Source organism: Pyricularia grisea (genome assembly GCF_004355905.1).
Source record: "Pyricularia grisea strain NI907 chromosome Unknown Pyricularia_grisea_NI907_Scaffold_2, whole genome shotgun sequence".
Lineage (NCBI taxonomy): Eukaryota > Fungi > Ascomycota > Sordariomycetes > Magnaporthales > Pyriculariaceae > Pyricularia > Pyricularia grisea.
The window spans coordinates 2,347,175-2,353,304 of record NW_022156717.1 but is presented as its reverse complement, the minus strand read 5'-3'; positions in this window follow the sequence as shown (position 1 = coordinate 2,353,304).

Below are 6,130 nucleotides of genomic sequence, written 5' to 3'. Positions count from 1 at the left end.
ATTCGAATAATAGCCATAAATTTTTTATCGTAAATTTGGTAATTAAATTTTAACCCGTATAATTTTTGGGAAAAAAAGACGTAAAAATGCAATTTTCCTTTTTTATTTCGTTGGTTAAATTATCCTTCGATTACGTAATCGGATACGTCGGTTTCGATTTCGAAAGGTTTTGTTAGATTTAATATTTTAAAAATCGGTTTTCGTACCATTACGTTTCGTAATTATTCGAAAATCTATTATATTTATTCCGTCCATTAGAATTTTAAATCTTTTTTAATTATATTGGTTAATAGGGTAACGATTACGCCGTATTGTTTAATAAATTTCCTGTAAAAGTTTACGAATCCGAAAAAGGTTCGAACGTTTTTTACGTTTTGCGGTTAAAGTTATTTTTTTATTGTTTAAATTTTCGATTTTTTCATCCTAATTTTTCCAAAAACGATAATATATTTTAAAAAATTAATTTGTTTATTGTAAAAAATACATTTATCGGGTTTAATTAAAAGTTTGGCGTTTTGTAATTTTTGTAAAACCGTATAAACGTATTATTTATATTTTTCCAACGTTTTGGAAAAAACGAAAATATCGTCCAGGTAAATAACGACGAAAATATTTAGGCATTTCCGGAAAATATGGTTAATTATAATTTAAAAGGTTGCTGGGACGTTAATAAATCCGAAAACTATTACCAAATATTCGTAATATTTTCGCCTGGTACGAAACGCGATTTTCCATTTTTCGCCTTTTTTTATACGGATTAAATTATATATTCCTTTAAAATTTAATATTATAAACCATTTCGTTTAATAAAATATATTTCGAAATTTTCCGATTAACGGGAATGGATAGCAATTTTTTATAATAATATCGTTTAATTATTTATAATCCACGTATAATCGTAATTTTCCGTTTTTTTTTGGTACGAAAAAAATTGGGTATTTTGCTAGTGACGTCAATGGTCTAATATATTTTTTTTTAAGGTTTTTTTCGAAATATTCGTCTAATATTTCCATTTGTATCGGGTTTAAACTATATATTTTATAAAATTTTAGTTAGGTTTCTTTTTTTAATGGTATTTCGTAGTTAAATGGATTATATTCGGATAGTCCTATTTCGAATTTTGGGCTAAATAATCGGGTATATATTTGGTATTTTTTTAGGATTTTACCGTTTTTAGCTGGTTCGTCCGTAATTAATATTATATAATTGGATCGGTTTTAATTTATAAATAGTCGCCTTTTTTCCGATATTAGTTTCGGGGTTGGTCGTCCTTTTTATAAATACGCCATTTATTTTATTTGGTTTTTCCGTACCCTACGTTTCCTATATAAATTTTTCCAGGTTAAAAATCGTTTAATAATTAAATATTTTTTCCATTAAATTTGGCCGGTTATCCAATTTATTTTAAAACTATTTTTCCTAAATTAAAGAATTTTTAAAATTATATTTTTATCCCCTATTTCCGTAATATTTAAAATAATTTGTTTTTTTCGTCCATAATTTTCCATCCAAAGGTATACGGTTTTTATTTCGATAATACCGTTCCCGTATAAAATTATTTTTTTTTTTACGGTTTGTAATTGGTATAATTTTTTTTTTACTGCCAAAATATCCGTCGTTCCGCCACGATTTTTGGTAATATATAATTATTTTATATTTTACTATCGAAAAATGTTCGTATAGATTTTTTACCGAGTCGTATATCGAAAAATATATATTTGTATTTTGTTATCGTATTTCGCGTAACGTTTAGGGTTTTTTATTCCGTTTTTATTATTTTCGCCTTTCGGTACCTTATACCGTTTGGTTATTTTAATTTTTTAGCTTATTGGATTCGCGTCGTGGGTTTTTATTTTTCTTATTTTTGGGTATAAGGTTATTTTTTATTATTATTCCGTCGAAAGAATATTTCCCTGGTATAGGCGTTTTACGTGCGTTTGTAGGCGTTTATTTATTTTCCACTTTCGGATCCCATACGATTTTGGTTATAAAAACGGGTATTTGGTATCGTTATTTTCGTACGTACTAATCTTATATTTTGGCTAATATATAAATTTTATATATATTACGTATATATTCGTACTATAGGGGATTTATTTGGTTATAATATACCATGGGGTATTCGTTATTTAACGTAAAAATTACTGCTAATTCGTTTCGAAATTTAATTTTAATTTCCCAATTAAATAATTTCTAAATCGTATAAATTTCGTTAATTCCGGTAATTAATCGTCGTCGAGGGAAGAAATTGTAGTAAATTTTTTTGTTTATATAAATTCCACAATTGTTTCGGAAATATTCGGCCCAAAAGGTTTAAAGGTATTTTGGGTATTTAATATTAAATATCGGATGGTTTTTAAACGTAAAATCCGGATTTTTTAAAAGGTTTTATTTTTATTATATTAAATTATATCCTGGAAATTAAATTAATTGGTCGTTTCGGTATAAATCGATTTGTTTTTTACTATATTTGTAAAAATCGTTAATTTTTTCCGCGTTATAACGGCTTGGAATTATTTTTTTTTCGTCGTTTAATTTTTCGCCTAAAACGTTATTAGAAAATTTTTGTTAACAGGAGCCGATTTTATAAGGCTACCCTATACCCAAAATAAATAAATAAACAAAATAAATAAATAAAACGCATGCACGCACAAAGCTTTAAATATTACGTCTTTTTTACAATAAAGCAAATAAGACAAATAAATAATATAGCTTAGTGGTATAATTCATATAATAAATATAACAATAATATAAAGTGCATAAGTTCGATTCCCAGTATTGTCGCATTTTCTTATAAGTGCAATAAGTGCAATAAGTAATCCAGGTGAACGGTTCCAGCCAGCCCTGCGTAGCAGAACCGGTCACGTGGTTCTACCCCGCACTTCCGGCAATCCGGATCGAAGAGATCATGCCATAGAATTGGTGCACGTATCCAATTCTAATACTCTACACAATAACGAATATAACAACGATCTTACAATTAATTGTGCAATTAACTATACAAACAATACAAATTTCTACTATCCGCTAGCAGACGGTTATCTGCCATTCTACGGTTTAATTATCCCTATAAATGATCTCCAACCTTAAAACCTTAAAGCTACCTCGTAACCTCCTTTAGAAACAGATTAAAAAAATAGCGACCGGTAGAAAATAGGATTATATAAGGATTTAATTACGTAATATTACGTAATTACCAAGGTATAATTTGGGGTAATTTGTAAAACCTCGATTAGAAATTATAAATTAAATAAATTAAAGGAAATTACGTCTAGGATATTAATTATATAAGATACGTTTATTATTATATAAATAAAACTTAATTTGAAATTGTTTAGCAGCAATTAATTTGTATCCAATTTACTACTTACCCAGAAATCGATTATAATTTTACCCCAATTATTAAAAATCCCAATTACCCAATTTAAACGTTTAATTGTTTTAACCTATTATATTTTATTATAAAAATAGGTTACCCGATATTTTAATCGTGATATTTTGATTATTTTTATTTAGTATTTTGTTTTAAAATATACCGAATAATACCGCCGAAATAATGTTTTTTAATAAGATTACCTTTTAAACCCTTTTTATTACCAACGTTCCGGCCAACGTTAACGTTTTGCGTTAAATGGTCGCGACGTTCCAAACCGAAAATCGATAATTTTAGAAACAAATAACCGAATAAATTAACCGAATTAATAAAAATAATATTAAATATTTTTTACCTACCCTTTTTAATGGTACCCTAAATACCCTTTAGGGATTCTTTACTAAAACCAAAATTTACCTCCATTTTAACGAAAATAATTTCGATAGCAATATAAATAAGGTTGTTTACGTAATTTCGTTTTTAAAAAACGACGCGTTCGCCTGGTTTAAACCTATTTTGCGAAATTATTTGGACTATAACGAAAAAAAAACCGTAAAATTAAAATTAACCGTATTTTCGACGATTACGAAAATTTCGAAAAATATTTTAAGGGAATATTCGGTAATTTAAACGAGGAACGTACGGTTAAACGTAAATTAATACGCTTTACCTAAACTAAATCGGTATTAAAATATACCAGTAAATTCCGATAAATTACCGTTAAATTATTATAAGGCCCCGAAGCCCTAATGGTACGTTTTTATATAAGATTTAAGGAAAAAATTAAAAACGAATTTATTATAAAAACGATCCGATATTTTAACCGAATACGTAAAATTAGCAATTAAAATTAATAAACGATTTTACGAAAAAAAGTTGGAACGGCGCGAAAACCGTAACGTATGGGAACCAATTTTACAATAAACCAATACCGGACGCAAATATTAATACCCCAAACCGCCTCGCCAATATAATACCGCGTACGGGACGTATAACGGATTTATGGACCTTAACGCAATATAATATAAAAAACCTCGCAAAAATTCCAAAAATGGCAAATATTTTAAATGTAATAAAATAAAATATATCGCAAAAAATTATTTTAAAAATTAAAATAATACCCCCGGTTTTATTATCGATTTTAAGGGTAAATCCGAAAAGCTACGAGGGTTTAACGCTACCAATTACCAATAAATATAGCCTAACCAATATAATTTAATAAATTGGACTATTTATTACGACAATAATTATATAATTTATAATAATTTTAAAATGGACGTAAAATAGTACCTTTAAAAACTACGAAATACCCGAATATTAACAATAAAAAACCGAATATTTATAAAAATAAAACCACCAATTAATTTATATTAATAAAATGCTATTTTACCCGAATTTACCGATTCGAACCTTTCGGAAAACTTAAATACGGAATTATTGGGATAAACCTACCGTATTAAAATAACTAACCAATTTCCAACCGAAAAATTCTAAAGGAGGTTACGAGGTAGCTTTAAGGTTTTAAGGTTGGAAATTACTTGTAGGGATAATTAAACCGTAGAATGGCAGATAACCGTCTGTTAGCGGATAATAGAAATTTATATTGTTTGTATAGTTAATTGTACAATTGATTGTAAGATCGTTGTTATGTTCGTTATTGTGTAGAGTATTAGAATTGGATACGTGTACTAATTTTATGGTATGATCTTTTCGATCCGGATTGCCGGAAGTGCGGGGTAGAACCACGTAACCGGTTTTGCCACGCAGGGCTGGCTGGAACCGTTTACCTGGATTATTTATTGCACTTATTGCACTTATAAGAAAATGCAACAATACTGGGAATCGAACTTATACACTTTATATTATTGTTATATTTATTATATGAATTATACCACTAAGCTATATTACTTATTTGTCTTATTTGCTTTATTGTAAAAAAGACGTAATATTTAAAGCTTTGTGCGTGCATGCGTTTTATTTATTTATTTTGTTTATTTATTTATTTTGGGTACAGGGTAGCCTTATAAAATCGGCTCCTGTTAACATACCCCCGTAATTTGTTTTTTATATTTATTAAAACAAATTAGCTCGTGGATACGTTATTTATTTATTTGTTTATTTTATTTATTTATATATATAAATATAATATATATATATATTATTTATTTATGGGTTTTTACCATTATTTATATTCGCATGTTTTATAAATTCTTTATGTAAAGGTCCAGGCACTAATTTTGTTAAAAAATCAGCTATATTTAATTTTGTTGGTATATATTTTATTTCCATTTGTTTATTATTTACCGTTTCGCGGTTAAAGTGGTATATAATATCGATATGTTTGGACCTTTTATGGAATTCCGGATTTTCGGCTAATTTTATAATCGACGTATTATCCACTAAAATTACAGGTGTTTTTATATTAAACCCTAATTTTATATTATTATTAATATAAGTGAGCATATTATTTAAATAAATAGCTTTTTTAACGGCGTCCCGTAAAACCATATATTCAGCTTTAGTCGACGATAACGCCACTGTTTTTTGTAGCTGCGAAACCCAATTTATAATATTATTATTATTTATATTATTATTATTGGATAAACTAAATATATATCCAGTAATGGAACGTCTTTTATACAGATTATTAGCCCAATCTGCGTCTGTATATCCCTTTATAAATAATATTGGTTTATTTTGGCTTTTATCCTCGAGGTTTTTATTTATATTATTTATATTTTCAATATTATTTTTATC